This window comes from Aphelocoma coerulescens, unplaced genomic scaffold, assembly GCF_041296385.1.
Source record: "Aphelocoma coerulescens isolate FSJ_1873_10779 unplaced genomic scaffold, UR_Acoe_1.0 HiC_scaffold_59, whole genome shotgun sequence".
NCBI classification, from domain to species: domain Eukaryota; kingdom Metazoa; phylum Chordata; class Aves; order Passeriformes; family Corvidae; genus Aphelocoma; species Aphelocoma coerulescens.
The window spans coordinates 174,350-187,356 of NW_027183938.1; positions in this window are offsets into that span (position 1 = coordinate 174,350).

Here is a 13,007-nt window from a genome sequence, read left to right on the forward strand (position 1 = left end):
CCTGCTTTTTGCAGAGGGGTCTTTGGTTCCCACAAGGCCCTGCTGTGTCTCAGTGCACCCTGGCTTCCATGTGGATCTGGAGTAGCACAAAGGCTCCTTGGTTCCACCAGGTCCTGCTGTGTCACAACGGGTCCTGTGGTCCCTGAGGCCTTCCAAAGTCATCGTGGAGGCTTGCTTCCATGAGGTTCCATTATGTGCCAGTGGTCATCTTGGTTCCAGGAGTTTCCTTAGTGTCCCAATGCTCTCCATGCTTCCATTAGGCCCTGCTTTGCCACAATGGTCCCCTTGTTTCCATGAGGCCCCGCTGTGTCACAATGGACGTACGGTTCCATGATGTTGCGTGGTGTCACCGTGCTCTTCTTGAATCCGCAGTGTAACCATGGAGCATTGGTTCCATGCAGCCTGGCCGTGTCACAATGGGCTCCTTGATTCCATGATTCCCCACGGTGTCACAATGGAGCCTTGTTTCTAGGAGGTTCTGTACTGTCACAATTGTCTCCTTGATGCCATCAGCCCCTGCAGTGTCACAATGGCTCCTTGGTTCCATGAGGAACACAACAGCTTGGCATAAGCATTGAGCCACAGCTGCTGAACACACCTGGCAACATCTGCTTGCATCAAAAGAGGGCTTCAAGCTGACAATGGCACCAGCAGCTTCCATCTGCAACAGAGACCCAGGAAAGGACAGGCTGTGCCGGTTTGGACAAATTTGGAGGAAAAGATCCTCTGATAGAAGGCAGGTTACACCCAGCCCTCCCCCACCAGGTTTGGGAAAAAAGAATTTTCCTGGGAAGAAAGTGAAAGAGATAAAAACTATTTTTTTAACAAACACCCAGGAAAAGGATAACAATGCTAAATATTAAAACCTCTCGCTGTGCAGAGAAAGCTGGGATAATTTGAGAGTCCTTCCGTGTTTCGGTGGGGTCTCCTGAAACATCCATAGACAGCGAGGCCCGTGCAAAGAAATAGGGAGCGATTCTTGAGAGAAGTTGCAGAGCTCTTTCTTCTCCAGCCACATGGGCGGGGCACTGCCAAAGAACTGAGACATCACGGGACAAGCAGGGCCCTCCTGGCACAGGGCAACACAAAATAAGCAGTGCTGAACAGGATTAGGGCACATGTGAGCAGGGAGCAGGGAGACCCCCCGTGCCCAGGCCATGCCTCTACCCCAGGGTCCCCTCTCCCATGACCTCATGGCAGGGGGGAGGAACCCCAACACTTCCGTAGGTGCAGTCTCTCTCCTCCTCCTTGCAGCTGGCTCATGGGCCCACATTCAGGGCTCCCACCTCGGGAGAAAATTCTCCCAATGTGCTCTGATGTTGAAAGAGTCAAGAAGAGAAGAAGGGAAAAAAACCCCCGAAGTCCCAGGAAAACAAAGTTCAACTCTCCATCTCCCCCCAGAGAAAAGGAGCTGAAAACTGGCTAAAAAGAAACAAAGTTGCTTCCTCTGCTCTTGCTGCAAGCAGAATGCAGAGGAGTGTGTATGTGTGTCCTTGAACAAACGCTCTGAGAAGTTTGTCCGGTTTTTTTTCCTCTCCCCCCTCTCAGGCTCAGTTGAAAGGCACAGAAATGCACAAAGTTCACTTCTGGGCATAGAGCAGCAATAGGGGATACACATGATAAAGTCACCCCAAGACACAGGGACAGAGAATTCAGTGGAAAGACTCCGAGAATTCTGCTCCCAGAGATCATTCCTGCTCACACTGACCCTTGTAGAAAGGGGACATCGTTCCAGGCAGCCTGTACTGAGCATGTGGCTCCTGAGTGGGGTTTGTTGTTTAGGAAACCTGCTCCGGCTTTTCCATTCTTTCCTTCCAAACAGGAAAACTTCTCCTGGGGCTGTGTGCAGGCAGAGCCCTGAGGAGAGCAGGTGGCACATGGTGCGCTGGGCTGGGACAGCCAGCTGCAGAGCTCAAGGGAAGAAGCCCAAAGTGTCACAATGGCTCCTTGCCTTCACATGCAACACCTGGGTCACAATGGTCTCCTTGATTCCATGAGGCCTCACTGTGTCACAATGGCTCCTTGGTTCCATCAGGTTCCGCAGTGTCACCACGGTCTCCTTTGATCCGCACTGTCATCATGGACAATTGGTTCCATGAGGCCCCGCAGTGTCACAATGGTCCCTTGCTTCCATAGCTTTTACGTTGTAACAATGGACTCCTTGCTTCTATGAGCTAGCCTGCTTTTTGCAGAGGGGTCTTTGGTTCCCACAAGGCCCTGCTGTGTCTCAGTGCACCCTGGCTTCCATGTGGATCTGGAGTAGCACAAAGGCTCCTTGGTTCCACCAGGTCCTGCTGTGTCACAACGGGTCCTGTGGTCCCTGAGGCCCTCCAAAGTCATTGTGGAGGCTTGCTTCCATGAGGTTCCATTATGTGCCAGTGGTCATCTTGGTTCCAGGAGTTTCCTTAGTGTCCCAATGCTCTCCATGCTTCCATTAGGCCCTGCTTTGCCTCAATGGTCCCCTTGTTTCCATGAGGCCCCGCTGTGTCACAATGGACGTACGGTTCCATGATGTTGCGTGGTGTCACCGTGCTCTTCTTGAATCCGCAGTGGAACCATGGAGCATTGGTTCCATGCAGCCTGGCCGTGTCACAATGGGCTCCTTGATTCCATGATTCCCCACGGTGTCACAATGGAGCCTTGTTTCTAGGAGGTTCTGTACTGTCACAATTGTCTCCTTGATGCCATCAGCCCCTGCAGTGTCACAATGGCTCCTTGGTTCCATGAGGAACACAATAGCTTGGCATAAGCATTGAGCAACAGCTGCTGAACACACCTGGCAACATCTGCTTGCATCAAAAGAGGGCTTCAAGCTGACAATGGCACCAGCAGCTTCCATCTGCAACAGAGACCCAGGAAAGGACAGGCTGTGCCGGTTTGGACAAATTTGGAGGAAAATATCCTCTGATAGAAGACAGGTTACACCCAGCCCTCCCCCACCAGGTTTGGGAAAAAAGAATTTTCCTGGGAAGAAAGTGAAAGAGATAAAAACTATTTTTTTAACAAACACCCAGGAAAAGGATAACAATGCTAAATATTAAAACCTCTCGCTGTGCAGAGAAAGCTGGGATAATTTGAGAGTCCTTCCGTGTTTCGGTGGGGTCTCCTGAAACATCCATAGACAGCGAGGCCCGTGCAAAGAAACAGGGAGCGATTCTTGAGAGAAGTTGCAGAGCTCTTTCTTCTCCAGCCACACGGGCGGGGCACTGCCAAAGAACTGAGCAATCAAGGGACAACCAGGGCCCTCCTCGCACAGGGCAACACAAAATAAGCAGTGCTGAACAGGATTAGGGCACATGTGAGCAGGGAGACCCCCGTGCCCAGGCCATGCCTCTACCCCAGGGTCCCCTCTCCCATGACCTCATGGCAGGGGGGAGGAAGCCCAACACTTCCATAGGTGTAGCCTCTCTCCTCCTCCTTGCAGCTGGCTCATGGGCCCACATTCAGGGCTCCCACCTCGGGAGAAAATTCTCCCAATGTGGTCTGATGTTGAAAGAGTCAAGAAGAGAAGAAGGGAAAAAAACCCCCAAAGTCCCAGGAAAACAAAGTTCAACTCTCCATCTCCCCCCAGAGAAAAGGAGCTGAAAACTGGCTAAAAAGAAACAAAGTTGCTTCCTCTGCTCTTGCTGCAAGCAGAATGCAGAGGAGTGTGTATGTGTGTCCTTGAACAAACGCTCTGAGAAGTTTGTCCGGTTTTTTTTCCTCTCCCCCCTCTCAGGCTCAGTTGAAAGGCACAGAAATGCACAAAGTTCACTTCTGGGCATAGAGCAGCAATAGGGGATACACATGATAAAGTCACCCCAAGACACAGGGACAGAGAATTCAGTGGAAAGACTCCGAGAATTCTGCTCCCAGAGATCATTCCTGCTCACACTGACCCTTGTAGAAAGGGGACATCCTTCCAGACAGCCTGTACTGAGCATGTGGCTCCTGAGTGGGGTTTGTTGTTTAGGAAACCTGCTCCGGCTTTTCCATTCTTTCCTTCCAAACAGGAAAACTTCTCCTGGGGCTGTGTGCAGGCAGAGCCCTGAGGAGAGCAGGTGGCACATGGTGCGCTGGGCTGGGACAGCCAGCTGCAGAGCTCAAGGGAAGAAGCCCAAAGTGTCACAATGGCTCCTTGCCTTCACATGCAACACCTGGGTCACAATGGTCTCCTTGATTCCATGAGGCCCCACTGTGTCACAATGGCTCCTTGGTTCCATCAGGTTCCGCAGTGTCACCACGGTCTCCTTTGATCCGCATTGTCATCATGGACAATTGGTTCCATGAGGCCCCGCAGTGTCACAATGGTCCCTTGGTTCCATAGCTTTTACGTTGTAACAATGGACTCCTTGCTTCTATGAGCTAGCCTGCTTTTTGCAGAGGGGTCTTTGGTTCCCACAAGGCCCTGCTGTGTCTCAGTGCACCCTGGCTTCCATGTGGATCTGGAGTAGCACAAAGGCTCCTTGGTTCCACCAGGTCCTGCTGTGTCACAACGGGTCCTGTGGTCCCTGAGGCCTTCCAAAGTCATCGTGGAGGCTTGCTTCCATGAGGTTCCATTATGTGCCAGTGGTCATCTTGGTTCCAGGAGTTTCCTTAGTGTCCCAATGCTCTCCATGCTTCCATTAGGCCCTGCTTTGCCACAATGGTCCCCTTGTTTCCATGAGGCCCCGCTGTGTCACAATGGACGTACGGTTCCATGATGTTGCGTGGTGTCACCGTGCTCTTCTTGAATCCGCAGTGTAACCATGGAGCATTGGTTCCATGCAGCCTGGCCGTGTCACAATGGGCTCCTTGATTCCATGATTCCCCACGGTGTCACAATGGAGCCTTGTTTCTAGGAGGTTCTGTACTGTCACAATTGTCTCCTTGATGCCATCAGCCCCTGCAGTGTCACAATGGCTCCTTGGTTCCATGAGGAACACAACAGCTTGGCATAAGCATTGAGCCACAGCTGCTGAACACACCTGGCAACATCTGCTTGCATCAAAAGAGGGCTTCAAGCTGACAATGGCACCAGCAGCTTCCATCTGCAACAGAGACCCAGGAAAGGACAGGCTGTGCCGGTTTGGACAAATTTGGAGGAAAAGATCCTCTGATAGAAGGCAGGTTACACCCAGCCCTCCCCCACCAGGTTTGGGAAAAAAGAATTTTCCTGGGAAGAAAGTGAAAGAGATAAAAACTATTTTTTTAACAAACACCCAGGAAAAGGATAACAATGCTAAATATTAAAACCTCTCGCTGTGCAGAGAAAGCTGGGATAATTTGAGAGTCCTTCCGTGTTTCGGTGGGGTCTCCTGAAACATCCATAGACAGCGAGGCCCGTGCAAAGAAATAGGGAGCGATTCTTGAGAGAAGTTTCAGAGCTCTTTCTTCTCCAGCCACATGGGCGGGGCACTGCCAAAGAACTGAGACATCACGGGACAAGCAGGGCCCTCCTGGCACAGGGCAACACAAAATAAGCAGTGCTGAACAGGATTAGGGCACATGTGAGCAGGGAGCAGGGAGACCCCCCGTGCCCAGGCCATGCCTCTACCCCAGGGTCCCCTCTCCCATGACCTCATGGCAGGGGGGAGGAACCCCAACACTTCCGTAGGTGCAGTCTCTCTCCTCCTCCTTGCAGCTGGCTCATGGGCCCACATTCAGGGCTCCCACCTCGGGAGAAAATTCTCCCAATGTGGTCTGATGTTGAAAGAGTCAAGAAGAGAAGAAGGGAAAAAAACCCCCGAAGTCCCAGGAAAACAAAGTTCAACTCTCCATCTCCCTCCAGAGAAAAAATGCTGAAAACTGGCTAAAAAGAAACAAAGTTGCTTCCTCTGCTCTTGCTGCAAGCAGAATGCAGAGGAGTGTGTATGTGTGTCCTTGAACAAACGCTCTGAGAAGTTTGTCCGGTTTTTTTCCTCTCCCCCCTCTCAGGCTCAGTTGAAAGGCACAGAAATGCACAAAGTTCACTTCTGGGTATAGAGCAGCAATAGGGGATACACATGATAAAGTCACCCCAAGACACAGGGACAGAGAATTCAGTGGAAAGACTCCGAGAATTCTGCTCCCAGAGATCATTCATTCCTGCTCACACTGACCCTTGTAGAAAGGGGACATCGTTCCAGGCAGCCTGTACTGAGCATGTGGCTCCTGAGTGGGGTTTGTTGTTTAGGAAACCTGCTCCGGCTTTTCCATTCTTTCCTTCCAAACAGGAAAACTTCTCCTGGGGCTGTGTGCAGGCAGAGCCCTGAGGAGAGCAGGTGGCACATGGTGCGCTGGGCTGGGACAGCCAGCTGCAGAGCTCAAGGGAAGAAGCCCAAAGTGTCACAATGGCTCCTTGCCTTCACATGCAACACCTGGGTCACAATGGTCTCCTTGATTCCATGAGGCCCCACTGTGTCACAATGGCTCCTTGGTTCCATCAGGTTCCGCAGTGTCACCATGGTCTCCTTTGATCCGCACTGTCATCATGGACAATTGGTTCCATGAGGCCCCGCAGTGTCACAATGGTCCCTTGGTTCCATAGCTTTTACGTTGTAACAATGGACTCCTTGCTTCTATGAGCTAGCCTGCTTTTTGCAGAGGTGTCTTTGGTTCCAACAAGGCCCCGCTGTGTCTCAGTGCACCCTGGCTTCCATGTGGATCTGGAGTAGCACAAAGGCTCCTTGGTTCCACCAGGTCCTGCTGTGTCACAACGGGTCCTGTGGTCCCTGAGGCCTTCCAAAGTCATTGTGGAGGCTTGCTTCCATGAGGTTCCATTATGTGCCAGTGGTCATCTTGGTTCCAGGAGTTTCCTTAGTGTCCCAATGCTCTCCATGCTTCCATTAGGCCCTGCTTTGCCACAATGGTCCCCTTGTTTCCATGAGGCCCCGCTGTGTCACAATGGACGTACGGTTCCATGATGTTGCGTGGTGTCACCGTGCTCTTCTTGAATCCGCAGTGGAACCATGGAGCATTGGTTCCATGCAGCCTGGCCGTGTCACAATGGGCTCCTTGATTCCATGATTCCCCACGGTGTCACAATGGAGCCTTGTTTCTAGGAGGTTCTGTACTGTCACAATTGTCTCCTTGATGCCATCAGCCCCTGCAGTGTCACAATGGCTCCTTGGTTCCATGAGGAACACAACAGCTTGGCATAAGCATTGAGCCACAGCTGCTGAACACACCTGGCAACATCTGCTTGCATCAAAAGAGGGCTTCAAGCTGACAATGGCACCAGCAGCTTCCATCTGCAACAGAGACCCAGGAAAGGACAGGCTGTGCCGGTTTGGACAAATTTGGAGGAAAATATCCTCTGATAGAAGACAGGTTACACCCAGCCCTCCCCCACCAGGTTTGGGAAAAAAGAATTTTCCTGGGAAGAAAGTGAAAGAGATAAAAACTATTTTTTTAACAAACACCCAGGAAAAGGATAACAATGCTAAATATTAAAACCTCTCGCCGTGCAGAGAAAGCTGGGATAATTTGAGAGTCCTTCCGTGTTTCGGTGGGGTCTCCTGAAACATCCATAGACAGCGAGGCCCGTGCAAAGAAATAGGGAGCGATTCTTGAGAGAAGTTGCAGAGCTCTTTCTTCTCCAGCCACATGGGCGGGGCACTGCCAAAGAACTGAGCAATCACGGCACAACCAGGGCCCTCCTCGCACAGGGCAACACAAAATAAGCAGTGCTGAACAGGATTAGGGCACATGTGAGCAGGGAGCAGGGAGACCCCCGTGCCCAGGCCATACCTCTACCCCAGGGTCCCCTCTCCCATGACCTAATGGCAGGGGGGAGGAAGCCCAACACTTCCATAGGTGTAGCCTCTCTCCTCCTCCTTGCAGCTGGCTCATGGGCCCACATTCAGGGCTCCCACCTCGGGAGAAAATTCTCCCAATGTGGTCTGATGTTGAAAGAGTCAAGAAGAGAAGAAGGGAAAAAAACCCCCAAAGTCCCAGGAAAACAAAGTTCAACTCTCCATCTCCCCCCAGAGAAAAGGAGCTGAAAACTGGCTAAAAAGAAACAAAGTTGCTTCCTCTGCTCTTGCTGCAAGCAGAATGCAGAGGAGTGTGTATGTGTGTCCTTGAACAAACGCTCTGAGAAGTTTGTCCGGTTTTTTTTCCTCTCCCCCCTCTCAGGCTCAGTTGAAAGGCACAGAAATGCACAAAGTTCACTTCTGGGCATAGAGCAGCAATAGGGGATACACACGATAAAGTCACCCCAAGACACAGGGACAGAGAATTCAGTGGAAAGACTCCGAGAATTCTGCTCCCAGAGATCATTCCTGCTCACACTGACCCTTGTAGAAAGGGGACATCGTTGCAGGCAGCCTGTACTGAGCATGTGGCTCCTGAGTGGGGTTTGTTGTTTAGGAAACCTGCTCCGGCTTTTCCATTCTTTCCTTGCAAACAGGAAAACTTCTCCTGGGGCTGTGTGCAGGCAGAGCCCTGAGGAGAGCAGGTGGCACATGGTGCGCTGGGCTGGGACAGCCAGCTGCGGAGCTCAAGGGAAGAAGCCCAAAGTGTCACAATGGCTCCTTGCCTTCACATGCAACACCTGGGTCACAATGGTCTCCTTGATTCCATGAGGCCCCACTGTGTCACAATGGCTCCTTGGTTCCATCAGGTTCCGCAGTGTCACCACGGTCTCCTTTGATCCGCATTGTCATCATGGACAATTGGTTCCATGAGGCCCCGCAGTGTCACAATGGTCCCTTGGTTCCATAGCTTTTACGTTGTAACAATGGACTCCTTGCTTCTATGAGCTAGCCTGCTTTTTGCAGAGGGGTCTTTGGTTCCAACAAGGCCCCGCTGTGTCTCAGTGCACCCTGGCTTCCATGTGGATCTGGAGTAGCACAAAGGCTCCTTGGTTCCACCAGGTCCTGCTGTGTCACAATGGGTCCTGTGGTACCTGAGGCCCTCCAAAGTCATTGTGGAGGCTTGCTTCCATGAGGTTCCATTATGTGCCAGTGGTCATCTTGGTTCCAGGAGTTTCCTTAGTGTCCCAATGCTCTCCATGCTTCCATTAGGCCCTGCTTTGCCTCAATGGTCCCCTTGTCTCCATGAGGCCCCGCTGTGTCACAATGGACCTATGGTTCCATGATGTTGCGTGGTGTCACTGTGCTCTTCTTGAATCCGCAGTGGAACCATGGAGCATTGGTTCCATGCAGCCTGGCCGTGTCACAATGGGCTCCTTGATTCCATGATTCCCCACGGTGTCACAATGGAGCCTTGTTTCTAGGAGGTTCTGTACTGTCACAATTGTCTCCTTGATGCCATCAGCCCCTGCAGTGTCACAATGGCTCCTTGGTTCCATGAGGAACACAATAGCTTGGCATAAGCATTGAGCAACAGCTGCTGAACACACCTGGCAACATCTGCTTGCATCAAAAGAGGGCTTCAAGCTGACAATGGCACCAGCAGCTTCCATCTGCAACAGAGACCCAGGAAAGGACAGGCTGTGCCGGTTTGGACAAATTTGGAGGAAAATATCCTCTGATAGAAGACAGGTTACACCCAGCCCTCCCCCACCAGGTTTGGGAAAAAAGAATTTTCCTGGGAAGAAAGTGAAAGAGATAAAAACTATTTTTTTAACAAACACCCAGGAAAAGGATAACAATGCTAAATATTAAAACCTCTCGCTGTGCAGAGAAAGCTGGGATAATTTGAGAGTCCTTCCGTGTTTCGGTGGGGTCTCCTGAAACATCCATAGACAGCGAGGCCCGTGCAAAGAAATAGGGAGCGATTCTTGAGAGAAGTTTCAGAGCTCTTTCTTCTCCAGCCACACGGGCGGGGCACTGCCAAAGAACTGAGCAATCACGGCACAACCAGGGCCCTCCTCGCACAGGGCAACACAAAATAAGCAGTGCTGAACAGGATTAGGGCACATGTGAGCAGGGAGACCCCCGTGCCCAGGCCATGCCTCTACCCCAGGGTCCCCTCTCCCATGACCTCATGGCAGGGGGGAGGAACCCCAACACTTCCGTAGGTGCAGTCTCTCTCCTCCTCCTTGCAGCTGGCTCATGGGCCCACATTCAGGGCTCCCACCTCGGGAGAAATTTCTCCCAATGTGGTCTGATGTTGAAAGAGTCAAGAAGAGAAGAAGGGAAAAAAACCCCCGAAGTCCCAGGAAAACAAAGTTCAACTCTCCATCTCCCTCCAGAGAAAAAATGCTGAAAACTGGCTAAAAAGAAACAAAGTTGCTTCCTCTGCTCTTGCTGCAAGCAGGATGCAGAGGAGTGTGTATGTGTGTCCTTGAACAAACGCTCTGAGAAGTTTGTCCGGTTTTTTTCCTCTCCCCCCTCTCAGGCTCAGTTGAAAGGCACAGAAATGCACAAAGTTCACTTCTGGGCATAGAGCAGCAATAGGGGATACACATGATAAAGTCACCCCAAGACACAGGGACAGAGAATTCAGTGGAAAGACTCCGAGAATTCTGCTCCCAGAGATCATTCATTCCTGCTCACACTGACCCTTGTAGAAAGGGGACATCGTTCCAGGCAGCCTGTACTGAGCATGTGGCTCCTGAGTGGGGTTTGTTGTTTAGGAAACCTGCTCCGGCTTTTCCATTCTTTCCTTGCAAACAGGAAAACTTCTCCTGGGGCTGTGTGCAGGCAGAGCCCTGAGGAGAGCAGGTGGCACATGGTGCGCTGGGCTGGGACAGCCAGCTGCAGAGCTCAAGGGAAGAAGCCCAAAGTGTCACAATGGCTCCTTGCCTTCACATGCAACACCTGGGTCACAATGGTCTCCTTGATTCCATGAGGCCCCACTGTGTCACAATGGCTCCTTGGTTCCATCAGGTTCCGCAGTGTCACCACGGTCTCCTTTGATCCGCATTGTCATCAAGGACAATTGGTTCCATGAGGCCCCGCAGTGTCACAATGGTCCCTTGGTTCCATAGCTTTTACGTTGTAACAATGGACTCCTTGCTTCTATGAGCTAGCCTGCTTTTTGCAGAGGGGTCTTTGGTTCCATCAAGGCCCCGCTGTGTCTCAGTGCACCCTGGCTTCCATGTGGATCTGTAGTAGCACAAAGGCTCCTTGGTTCCACCAGGTCCTGCTGTGTCACAACGGGTCCTGTGGTCCCTGAGGCCCTCCAAAGTCATCATGGAGGCTTGCTTCCATGAGGTTCCATTATGTGCCAGTGGTCATCTTGGTTCCAGGAGTTTCCTTAGTGTCCCAATGCTCTCCATGCTTCCATTAGGCCCTGCTTTGCCACAATGGTCCCCTTGTTTCCATGAGGCCCCGCTGTGTCACAATGGACCTATGGTTCCATGATGTTGCGTGGTGTCACCGTGCTCTTCTTGAATCCGCAGTGTAACCATGGACCATTGGTTCCATGCGGCCTGGCCGTGTCACAATGGGCTCCGTGATTCCATGATTCCCCACGGTGTCACAATGGAGCCTTGTTTCTAGGAGGTTCTGTACTGTCACAATTGTCTCCTTGATGCCATCAGCCCCTGCAGTGTCACAATGGCTCCTTGGTTCCATGAGGAACACAATAGCTTGGCATAAGCATTGAGCAACAGCTGCTGAACACACCTGGCAACATCTGCTTGCATCAAAAGAGGGCTTCAAGCTGACAATGGCACCAGCAGCTTCCATCTGCAACAGAGACCCAGGAAAGGACAGGCTGTGCCGGTTTGGACAAATTTGGAGGAAAATATCCTCTGATAGAAGACAGGTTACACCCAGCCCTCCCCCACCAGGTTTGGGAAAAAAGAATTTTCCTGGGAAGAAAGTGAAAGAGATAAAAACTATTTTTTTAACAAACACCCAGGAAAAGGATAACAATGCTAAATATTAAAACCTCTCGCTGTGCAGAGAAAGCTGGGATAATTTGAGAGTCCTTCCGTGTTTCGGTGGGGTCTCCTGAAACATCCATAGACAGCGAGGCCCGTGCAAAGAAACAGGGAGCCATTCTTGAGAGAAGTTGCAGAGCTCTTTCTTCTCCAGCCACATGGGCGGGGCACTGCCAAAGAACTGAGCAATCACGGCACAAGCAGGGCCCTCCTGGCACAGGGCAACACAAAATAAGCAGTGCTGAACAGGATTAGGGCACATGTAAGCAGGGAGACCCCCGTGCCCAGGCCATGCCTCTACCCCAGGGTCCCCTCTCCCATGACCTCATGGCAGGGGGGAGGAAGCCCAACACTTCCATAGGTGTAGCCTCTCTCCTCCTCCTTGCAGCTGGCTCATGGGCCCACATTCAGGGCTCCCACCTCGGGAGAAAATTCTCCCAATGTGGTCTGATGTTGAAAGAGTCAAGAAGAGAAGAAGGGAAAAAAACCCCCGAAGTCCCAGGAAAACAAAGTTCAACTCTCCATCTCCCCCCAGAGAAAAGGAGCTGAAAACTGGCTAAAAAGAAACAAAGTTGCTTCCTCTGCTCTTGCTGCAAGCAGAATGCAGAGGAGTGTGTATGTGTGTCCTTGAACAAACGCTCTGAGAAGTTTGTCCGGTTTTTTTTCCTCTCCCCCCTCTCAGGCTCAGTTGAAAGGCACAGAAATGCACAAAGTTCACTTCTGGGCATAGAGCAGCAATAGGGGATACACATGATAAAGTCACCCCAAGACACAGGGACAGAGAATTCAGTGGAAAGACTCCGAGAATTCTGCTCCCAGAGATCATTCCTGCTCACCCTGACCCTTGTAGAAAGGGGACATCGTTCCAGGCAGCCTGTACTGAGCATGTGTCTCCTGAGTGGGGTTTGTTGTTTAGGAAACCTGCTCCGGCTTTTCCATTCTTTCCTTGCAAACAGGAAAACTTCTCCTGGGGCTGTGTGCAGGCAGAGCCCTGAGGAGAGCAGGTGGCACATGGTGCGCTGGGCTGGGACAGCCAGCTGCAGAGCTCAAGGGAAGAAGCCCAAAGTGTCACAATGGCTCCTTGCCTTCACATGCAACACCTGGGTCACAATGGTCTCCTTGATTCCATGAGGCCCCACTGTGTCACAATGGCTCCTTGGTTCCATCAGGTTCCGCAGTGTCACCACGGTCTCCTTTGATCCGCATTGTCATCATGGACAATTGGTTCCATGAGGCCCCGCAGTGTCACAATGGTCCCTTGGTTCCATAG